Genomic DNA, 10,180 nt, shown 5'->3' with positions numbered 1-10,180 from the left:
CCTTATGTTGTTTTATTATCTTTGCGAGAAGTCATTTACAAATCAAATCAGAAGAAAGAGAAGGAGACTTTATCGAACACAATGAGGGATGGAGGGATTCCTGCACCTAAATGTTACAAAGAGAAGCCAAATGTTCTGTTACTTCTTTCCATTCCCGGCCCTTCAACACTCCTATTTGTTTTTATTTGGTCCCTTTTCCACCCTGAGAATCATAAAGAAAAAGGAACGTGCATTTGATTAGAGAACTAAAAAAAGAAAACAAATGGCCACCGTCTGGCTCCCTGTTGCACATCACTTACCTGTCTCCCCTTGGCCAAATTTTATGTCCTAACATCCAGACCTATTACATTAGAACCCCCGGGGGGGGGGGGGGTCAGACCCAGGCATCAGGGGTTTTGTTTTGTTTTGTTTTTTGTTTTTTAAGCTCCCCAGGTGATGCTAATATGCAGCCCAGCCTGAGAACCACTGTCCTGGATGATATGACCTCATGAGTGAGAGACTCCCGCGGGGGTCTCCACGCCATAAGCAAGTCGTTCCCAGGCTTTTGTATTCACAGAGCAGCAACATTTCAAAAAGCACTTGGGAGAGCCATATATCCTTTGATTTGTCAAGATAGTAAAAACAGCCATTATTTCATGAAATGAAGGACATTTTAATATCGGGAGAACAGGAAGGACGTAATCAGAGAGTATTAAAAATCTGATTACATGTACATATGCACATACCTACGTATACATACATATTTCATCATCTTTGTTTTTGCCCTTTGACGAAGGAAAGTTCTTCTTGGACTGCCTGGCTTTGGGAATGACTTGGATCCTGTCTGCAGTGTTCCTTCCAAGAAGCTGACACTAATCGAGCACTTACTATATGCCAAGCACTTGTCTAGTTCCGTTACATATATGAACTCGCTTCATTCCCACAACCCTAAAACGTGGGCAGTGCTTATTATGTTCATTTTTCAGGTGAAGAAACAGATCACAAGGGGTTGAGCAATTCGCCTCAGGTCACGCAGTGAGTGATGGAGCCTGAGTTTGAACCCCGGCAATCTGATTTCAGAATCCTGCATTCCTAACCCGTTTACCGCGCATGTAGTCGGATGTTCATGTATTACATTATTCCGCAAGCAGTTCTTAAGCAGCTACTGTGTGCTAGGTGCTGCGATGGACCCCAGGGGGTGTGAAACCTGGGCCCTTGATGCCTGGGTGATATGGAGACATACTTATCTCTCCCACCTCCCATGTTTCCCAGGAAGGAGGAGTACATTCAGCTTCTCTCTGTCCCCCTACCCACTATGAGCAGATGGCTGGCGCTTTGGAAGAAGCAACCTGGTGGGCCAAGCAAGCAGTGGGGGTCCTGGTGTTTCTCCTCGGGAGGGGGTCGTTTGTAGTGGTGCCGATGACCGTGGGGGAAGTCTGGCCAGTTCACCGCCGTCCTGGAAGCTGTACCGGCCACTCAGTTACTGAGGGGCCTGGCCCCAAGCCGAGTATCCGGCGTAACTGGGCTTATCGTCACTGGCAACAACCGCCGGGAATGAGAAAAGACTTGTCTCCCCGTGAATCTACACTGAAAACACATGACTTGGGAAAAGCTGGGCATCTGTCCCGACATTCCTACATCCTCAACAATTGCCAAAGGCCAAGGGTCTTGTATGTAGCATACAAGTGCCCACAAAGGTAGGCTAGGGAGCCCAGAGCAGGGGTTCCCAGCACGGACTGTGGGATAAGGTATATGAACTGCAGTTCTGGAGGCCCACAGGCAATTTAGACCTTGAGGGGTAGGGAGGGGGTGGTAGGATGCTCCAGGCAGGGGTGAGGGAAAATGCCGAGGCGGGAAAGGACGTGGCATGCCGTTTAGGATGACCGGAGCACAAAGCCTCTGCCACGGACCCGGTAGGAAGTGAGGATGGAGGGAGAGGCAGGGATAGAATTGTGAGAGGCCTTGAATGCCCTGCCAAGGCCTTTTGGGTTTCACCCTGAAGGCAATGAGGAGTGCCCGAAGGACTTTAAGTGGGGAGTGAGTGGCATGATTTTACATTTAGGCGAGATTGCTCTAGAATAGTATGGAGAACCGCGGACGGGATTGGCTTACCGGGAGGCTAGGACAATGGCCAGGCGAAAGACGATGAGGTCCTGAGCCAAGGGCGTGGCTGTGGGGGTGAAGAGGAGAGAGAGATTAAAGGGATGTCCGTGGATCACAGCGACTTATCAGCTTCGGGGATCAGGGGAAAAGGGGGAGGGCTGAGTTCTGGCTCAATGACTGGGCCTATGTTGGTGCTGTTCCCAATAGGGATTATAAGGACATCGGGAAGGGATCGTTTTGAGGGGAGCTCTTGTCATGCTGTGGTTGGCCCCTCCCACGGTTCACTGAAAGGGACCCCAGGATCGCAAGCCTGGCACTCTCCTGCAATTGCCAGCGACACCCATGAGACCGCAGCAGCCATCCAGTGGTACGGACTGGAATCCGTTCGTTTCTTTCACTTGCTCTGGGCACTGGCAGAGCATCAGCTGAGCGTCCAAGGTGTGGTTCTGGCTCCCTTTCCCCCGGGAATCACCAAGTGCCTCCTATTCTCCCTCCCCACCAGTCACTCCCACCACACTCCCCAGCAACTGGTTCCACCAGTTTTTCTCAGCATTCTTCTCTTTCCTCCGCTCCTCCAGCCAAAGCTTCCCTGATGGAATCACCTACCCTCCAGGCAAACACGTTCTTCCCCTTCCTGGGGCAAGACACCCCATCCTAGCCAAGAAGCCACTACCCCCGTTATCTTAACTCACGCTCCCAGCTGGTCTGTTTTGTGCGGAGCCCATGTGGGGTCAGCTCTGCCCGGGGCTGGCGGATTTAGCTTAAATATTCCAGCGCATCTGCTTTTTTCTGAGGTCTGCCCTGACAGAAGGCACACTCTGGTCTTTTAGCAGGAATTTAAGGTGATCGGGACCATCTTGGGGTCAGCAGAAGAAGGGCTTGGGGCCACCCTGCCATGGAGCTAGAGCAACTCCCAGAATCTCCTCAGTGCCCCCTGCTCAGACCCTAGTTGTACCAAGAAGGACTCTTCAGGGGGCGCCTGGGTAGCTCCGTGGCTTAAGTATCTGACTCTTGGTATCAGCTCAGGTCATAATCTTACAGTTCGTGGGATTGAGCCCCGCATCGGGCTCTACGCTGACAACACGGAGACTGCTTCGGCTATTTTCTCTCCCTCTCTCTCTTCCCCTCCCCTGCTTACGCGTGCTTTCTTTCTCTCTCTCAAAATAAATACATAAACTTAAAAAAAAAGAAAAGAAAAGAAAAGACTCTTCTGTATTGGCCTCTCTCTACCCTCTGAGACTGGGCTGAGCCTGCGAGAAGATGGCTGGATTCTGGGCCAATCAGAAGATCACAGAAACAGCTAATTTTAGTCGACAATCAGAGAAGTTAAGTTTAGGACTGAATTAGATCTCGAGTTTCCTTCTGGACCCTGCAACTCCGAGGACTTGCCTACCAAACGTGGCTGACTGCCATCGGCCAGGCCGGCATGGAGGAGGTTGGAGGCTCCAGGACTGTCTTCTGGCAGGCTGGCCACCCGGCTCAGGCCTCTATAACCTCACCCTTTCCCATCCAGGAGGCGTCGTTTTGATGTGAATTGGAATTCAGACACGGCTCGATTATAGACCAAGCTCTATTAATGAAATGGTGTTGCAACACCAAAGCTCTCGCAAAGAACCCGGACAAATGCAAGTGACCCTGCAGCCAAAATACAAAAATATCCCCTTCCAACACTGCTGCTCTAATGGGCCTTCCCTAAGCCCCAGCCGTGTGCATTGCCCCAGTGTAGTAACTTTCAACTCCCGCCCGTCTTATCTCCTGCCCCTCTCCAGTTTTGCGTTGTCACGGAAGTGTTCTGGATTGGAAGGCGGGAAATCGGGTTTTTATTCTGATTCTGCCCCTTCCCCGCATGGCCACTTGGGCAGGTTATTTAACTCCTCTGGGCTTCAGTGTTCCTCATCTAAAAATATCAGATTGAAAAGGAGATTAAAGGAGATTAGATGAGAAAACACGTGGAAACTCTTGCCTTTGGTACAGAGCAACAAAACGAGAGTTTTCTGCCAATGTCGCTTCAAAGCACTGCTGGCCCTTTTCATATACTAATTTCAATGTTTCCCTTTTGGTTCACACTGTTTATAGACTCACGTGGCAAGCAGTTATCAGCATCATCACGGTATGGTAGTTCCATCTTGTTAAATGAGTTTATCTGCGTTTTTCTCTCCCTGATATTTCCTGTAACCTTCACTCCAACCAGACAACAGTCAGAGGTTCTGTTTTCCCGGACTTCGTGCCTGAGAGGTGAGAGCAGAAATGTAGAGAGAACAAATAAAGCCCCGCTCGGTTTTCGGATGTCAAAATAGACTTTGAGTCTCATAGCAGAGATAAGATAAAAGAGAAAGTTTTTGAGTCACAAAAAATAGGGTCTGAAAGGATTTAGGGCATAGAGGTGCCATCAACAACATAGTCAGGAGAATGAATGATCAGATGAGAACAGCTTTTTGCAGTCCGAGAGAGTCATCCAGACCAAATGGGGTGGGCAGGGGAGAAGGCATCGGGGGGAGACAGGGTATTGTAGAGGAGAGCCTTACTTCCATCTCGGGAGAGACGGATTGGGTGGCAGGGCTCTCTCATGCTGGTGGGCCAGAGCATCAGTAGGGTAAAAAATGGCGGCCGGGTCAACCCATGTAGGGAACGTCTGAGACAGCCCCACCAGATTGTTCTGTCCCCAGTGTGAAGCATTCAAAAGTTAGCCATCTCTCCTTCCCTTACTGAGAGACAGTCAATAAACCTTCAGAGGAGGGCTAAGCATGACCCGTAGGGATCCAATAACACACCAGAAGAAAGGGGATCATCACAGCCAATGCCAAGGTAGGGAGTTGACAAGGACCAGGGACCTGGTGGAAGGGGGAACATCTTGGCTGATGCCAGAATGGGTAGATGATGATAAGAGGGATCTGAGCCCTTGAAGCTGTGGCATGTTAGCTAGAACTTGGACCTCTCCCCAGGTACATGGGCAGGGAGGGAAAACTCTGAACCAGTCAAGAACCTCCTGACTGAGTTTATTCTGAAGTGGCTGAGTTTTTACCACGAGAAGAATGGGGATTCAAGAAACAGTATTATATTCTGTCAAAGAAAATAAAGTTACACAGTTTTGAACCTCTGAGTTTTGTGGATTAAGACTTTGTGACTACTAAAATACATTGTTCTCTCACCTGTTGATGATTCAGAGCACTTTCACATGTCGTTAAGTCAGGGCTAATGCTCCACGGGCACTCACCGGGACAGTCATACCGGGATCCGATTGGCTGACGATTTTGCCATACTGGTTATTAAATATTTTGAAATTACCCTGAAATTGAATGTCTCCTAATGTGCATAGTTGCTGTGTTTGGGGTCAGTGTGTCTCATTTCTATTATAAATATCTTTATTCATTTATTCATTTGAGAAATATTTAAATTCCTTCCAAATGCCAGCAACTATTCTAGCAACTTAATGGTGAAAGGAAGAGAAAAATAACAGTTTCTGCCATCGTGGGCCTTACAGTCTAGTAGCAGAGATAGAATTTAAGAATCAAAAAAATAATGTTAGGGGTGCCTGGGTGGCTCAGTTGGTTAAGCATCTGACTTTGGCCCAGGTCGTGATCTTGTGGTTTGTGGGTTTGAGCCCTGTGTCAGTCTCTGTGCTGACAGCTCAGAGCCTGGAGCCTTTTTCAGATTCTGTGTCTCCCTCTCTCTCTCTGTCTGCCCCTCCCTTGCTCATGCTCTATCTCTCTCGAAAATAACTAACATTAAAAAAATTTTTTTTAAATAAATGTGAAATTACAACTGTTAATCAAAACAAAGAAACAAAATTAACAAAAAACAAACAAAACAAAACAAACCCAAAAAACAAAAACAAACAAAAATTATAACTGTGATGCCCGGTACCCGGAAGGGGTACCTGGTGTTATGAGAATTCATAATTATATGCAGAGAGGTCACTTGAAGAGGTTAAGACTGGGCCGAGTCTAAAGAAAGATGAGGTGTTAACCAGGTAAAGATGGAAGAGGGAAGATCTGTAGGGAGTAGGGCATTTCAGGCAAAAGAATAGCACATGCAAAGGTCCTGTGGTCTGAGGCAGCATGGTGAAGGACCAAGAAGGACAGAAAGGGGCCAGAATGGCTGAGGATAACCTGGAGTGTGGCCCAGGATGAGGCTGGACCTGGTAGGCCATGATAAAGATTAAATCTTTATCCCCAGGGGAAAGAAAAGGTTTTAAGCAAGACAGTAGGCTACAGGGGGATTGTGCCTCCCCCGGAGCTGACTTTTAGTATAGACACAGAAATCACTCTGGGAGGGTTTACGGCTTTGAAGATACACAATGCGGATGCAGCCAGTGACTGCGCAGAAATAACCATTTGTCCTGACAGAAATTTCTGGGTGTCTGCTACTTGCAGATAAGGCTACTTATGGGTACACGCTGGATCCGCGTGCTGCTACCTGCCCGGTACCCAGTTCTCCCTTCTGATAACAGCTCCTGCAGGGAACCACGCTTCGCCGCTGTCATTCCAGCCGAGAACTGGTGGGGTCAGTTCTGTTTCATTGCAGCCCCACCGCGACTGGCTCGGGGACAGCACAAGAGTCAACCACCTGGTCCACTACGCCTCCTTCCTAGAGCCTCTTCCAAAACAGTGGGGGGGGGGGCCCTTCTCCCTGGGATCGCCCCACCGAGGGATGCGGTCCCGAGGCTGCCCCCGGCCACCGTGCAGAAAGGGTGTGTCTGAGAGTGAAGCCGGTGCGGAAGGAACTTGAGCTGAGGCGAGAGAGTCCTCGGGCCCAACAGCATCTCCTGCAGCCTGAACTTTGTAGTGTTGGGGGCCCGCGGCTTCAGCGATTTGGGCTGGCCCTCTTAGCGGCGGCCCAGAGGTTGGTCTCTCCTGGTTCTCACTCCCAAGTTCCCAAGCCGTGCATGACCTTTGTTTCACATGCTTCTTTCCCCTTCTAGCGTGCGGTTCCTGCCCCGCTCCCGTGGGTGGAGGCCCTTCATTTGCCCGCTTCTCCTTCGCACCTTCCATCGTCTTCCATTCCCCACCCCCGGTGCGATCTTTATCCATATTTTAGGGTCTTCCGGCCCGGGTCTTTATCACCCCTCCCAAGCATCAACATTGTTTCACGGCCCTGGCTCTCAAACTCACATCTCCGGGTACGTGTCCCCAACTTTTGGCTTACAGCAGAACCGATCACCTGTGCCACTGCACGGGAGGGAGAGCGTTGTTACAGCCATGAGGGAGGCCAGGCGGAGTATATTCTGGCCTCTCGCGTTACAGGTGACACAACTGGAGACCAGAGAGGTTGTTTGTTACTGGTCTAAACCACGCACAGAGTTACTCGGCAATTGAATTGTCCAAAAGGATGTGGGGCAAAGCATCGCCCAGCTCCTCCTGCTGCTCGGCGTTACTGAAACGTCGAAACCCACGGTGCCTGTTCGAGAAACGGTAATGAGAAAGGGCAGGGCTCGTCCCCCTCCGCTGACTCTGTCGTCACCGGTTAGCTCACGAGAAATGCAGCGACTGCTGCGGGTTTAGGAAAGAAGGGGGCTAGAGAGGTGGAAACCTCGAGTACTGGAGATCAGGCTGAGAGAGTAGTAACACGATCACGCAGAGTTTGAAAGAAACCCTGTTTGCCGCCGAACGCATCTGCCAGATACACTTGACCTCCTTCGTCCAGCTGAAACTCTCATTCCGTCTTCGCTTGATGCCCCCGGTACTGCTGGCCACCTTAAGAAAACGAAAGTTTAGGGGCGCCCGGGTGGCTCAGTCGGTTGAGCGTCAGACTTCGGCTCAGGTCATGATCTCCTAGTACGTGAGTTCGAGTCCTGTGTTGGGGTCCCCGCTGATAGCACAGAGCCTGCTTGGGATTCTCTGTCTCTCTGTCTCTGCCTCTGTCTGTCTGTCTCTCTCTCTGCCCCTCCCCCTCTCTCTTTCTCAAAACTAAATAAATAAAGCTAAAAAAAAAAAAAAAGAAATAAACACGAAGGGGAAGAAAATAGGGGGATATTACTGAAACTCCACTTAGGTGCTGCTGCGAGGGATTTTAATGCAGCTGCTGCCTTCTCCTAAGGGGAGATCACGCCCCTCTTGGTGGAAAAGGAGGGATATATAAAATAATAATAAAAACGGTCACTGCCTCGATTGAACAATAATTGCTCTGCATTGCACATGGGTGTGTATATTCAAGAGAGATGTGGATAACTGTGGATGAGAAACTTAAACGTTAGGAAGCAAAGATTCTTAACATCTTAAGAGGTAATGTCAGCCAAAAAACCCCCAAAATCCTTGATGAGGGTAAGGAGGCATTTCTCATGGACACACACACGCGCGCGACGTACATAGGTTGTCTCGTGCATCCAAGTGACTTCCTCGTTTGGATAGCTGGAAAGTACATTTGTGGCACTTCCTGAGGTAGGATGCAAACTGAGTTGAGGATGAATGAAATTTGCAACCATTTCTCTTCAGCCATTTCGCACAAGCCCTGACGCAATTGTGTTCTAAAGACAAAGATTTGTCTAAAGGCAAACCATGTTCTAAAGACAAAGATGGGGATGAGATCTCTTTCTCAACAGAGGCGAGAGTCCTCTCTGTTCCTCTTTATTACTTTTGATGTGCTTGGGTCTTACCTCCCCAGCTGGACTCCTAGCTCCTTTTCTATACCTTTGCACGCCGCACAGACCCTGCTCTGGGACCCCACGTGTAGGACAGGCTCGGTAAATGCTGCTTGGTGGGCTGATGGCCAGCTGGACCAGGCAATTTCCTTCAAAACCAGGAGGACGTCTTGTCTTGGCAGTTCGTACTTTGAGGATGAAAGACAAGCCAAAGACTGATTTAAACCGTAGCGGGTCTGGCTGTCCAAGCAGCCCGAGGTGGGGCAAAATGTGCTGAGCCTGGCCTGAGAGAGTCCAGCCCTGTGGTCAGACAGCCCCGGGCGCTTGTCCCGCCTTGACTCATCCAGGACTGGCTGCTTCTGCCTTTGAAAAGAGACCAGAGCCCCCGCTGAGGATTTGAAATTCAGACATGATTTTTCAGTTGGGTCAGTCACCTCTTACTCCGGTATTACTTGCTTCTCTTTCTGTCTGTCTGTCTGTCTCTCTTTTTCTGTCTCGGTTTCTCGCTTACTGTGCATTGAGCTTGTTGGGGGCACAGAAAAAGGAAGAAAAGGTAAGGGAGTTCTACGAGGATGCCCTCCGCCTGGGAAGGCATTCTAATGCAAGAGGAACAAGGGTTGTTTTTTTTTTTTTAAAGAGGCTCACTTCTACCTAAAACCCCCGCCCCTCCCCCAAGCGCCTTACATTTCTAAGGAATCCCTTAGATTCCTGGAAGGGTCACAGGTTGCACCTCATTCCTTTCTCCTCTGTTAACATATAAACACACTCATTCAGAAAGCTCTTTCAGAAAAATGGTAGCAGCCATTCATACTTTAGTATGAGTGAGTTTAGCAGATACTCCATTTATAGATGTCACTGGAAAAGAGGCAGATGGAAGCAGGGGCCCTGAGCAATGGGGGGTATAAAGAGGGGAAGGGGAGTTACAGAAAAAATGAAGCAAAGAGAGAAAACTTTCTTCTTTCTTCTTTTTTCTTTCCTATTCTTTCTTCTTTCCTATTTTTTCCCAGTGTCCTCCTTGGCCTTCTGTCTCTCAGATATTATTGCTGTCCTTGGTGAGTGTGTGGAGGGTATTCCTCTGTGTTCCCGTAGGCATACCAACACCGCACAATGTGGACGGATCCTCTGAAACCGTGTCACTGCTTGGCATTAAAACTATGGAAAATCGACGGCATTTTCATTCATTTATTCAACAAACACAGTTATCAGGTTAACACTGCGCTGAGCAAAGGGGATACAGAAATGAACAGGACAGTTGCATTGTTTTTCCCAACTGTACAGCGAAAATCTGTGTGCCTTTTGTTTAGCTGGACGGTGCTTTGGAAGGAAAACGAAACATGCCTGTCTGGTTTAGGCTGATGGAAATGTGTGTGTGTGTGCGTTGGTGTGTGTGTTTCGTGCGTTTGCGCGTGTGTTAGAATGGTGTGTGTTTGTGTGTGTTCATGTGTATGTTAGCGTGTGTGTGTGTGTGTTTGCAAGTCTGAGACGTTGAAGGGATAAGGACATCAGTGAGTCTTTTCGGTT

This window comes from Panthera pardus, unplaced genomic scaffold (assembly GCF_024362965.1).
Source record: "Panthera pardus isolate Hobbes unplaced genomic scaffold, ASM2436296v1 HiC_scaffold_1, whole genome shotgun sequence".
Classification (NCBI taxonomy): domain Eukaryota; kingdom Metazoa; phylum Chordata; class Mammalia; order Carnivora; family Felidae; genus Panthera; species Panthera pardus.
Note: the sequence above shows the minus strand (reverse complement) of the source record.